The sequence below is a fragment of the Penaeus monodon genome, chromosome 33 (assembly GCF_015228065.2).
Source record: "Penaeus monodon isolate SGIC_2016 chromosome 33, NSTDA_Pmon_1, whole genome shotgun sequence".
Taxonomy (NCBI): Eukaryota; Metazoa; Arthropoda; class Malacostraca; order Decapoda; family Penaeidae; genus Penaeus; species Penaeus monodon.
Genome location: NC_051418.1, coordinates 23,446,522 through 23,447,525, shown reverse-complemented (window position 1 = coordinate 23,447,525; position 1,004 = coordinate 23,446,522).

Genomic DNA, 1,004 nt, shown 5'->3' with positions numbered 1-1,004 from the left:
CGACCGAAGGTCCCCTGGGACCTCTTGCTGGGTCGGCTAACCCGTTGGGCCCCGGAACCCTTCCGGACGAAATTTTTTTGTCGAAAAAAAGATTAGGGGGGAAAGGGGGGGGGGTTTTTTTTTAGGTGGCCCCGTATTAAGGTGGTTTTAAAAATGTTTTCCCTCCCCGAATTGACCCTAAAAGGGGGGAGAAAAACCCCCCCCCGGGGGGGGGCCCCCCCGGGGCAAAATTAAAAACCGGGGGTTTTTGAGGGGGAAAGAAAGGGGGGGGGGACAAAGCCATTATTTTTCAGCCATTTCGGCCAGGCCCGGATTATGAACCCAGGCGGGAAAAATTTTGCATCCCTTTTTGCAAATTTGGGGCAAAAAACCACTTGCACCCAGTCAGGCCGGTTTTTTTCAAAAGGGGTTTTTTTAAAAGTTTTATCCTTTTGTCAAAAAAATGTTAAGAAAATGATTGTTTTTTTTATGTTTTGAAAAAAAAAAACCCCTTTTGTAGAATTTTTTTTTTTTTATGTATATAATTTAAAATTTTAAATCAAATTAAATTTTTTTTTTAAAAGGAGGTTTTTTTTGAAATGGTGGGAAGAGATTTAAAAAAAAGTTTTTAAAAAGGTTTTTTCTATTTGGAAAAATGTTAAAAGAAAAAAAACCCCCCCCCCCAAAAAATTTTTTTTTTAATTTTTTAAATTTTTTAAATTTAATTTTTATTTTTAAAAAATTTTTAACAAATTTTTTTCAGCTCTTTAACCCAAAAAATATTTAAACCCCGTTGCCCAATTTTATATTATAAATTTTTTTTCTTAATTTTTTATTTTTATAAATTAATTTAAACCTTTAGCGAGGCTCAGATTCACATATTTGACATCCTTAAAATTGCAAATCATACTTCTCGAGGACAAAGAGCTCGACTTTGTCACCCAGCTCACTGGTACCTTGTATTTTAATACGACAATTGATGAGTGATGTAAGTGCTGTATTGCGATACCTTTCTCGTCAAGAAA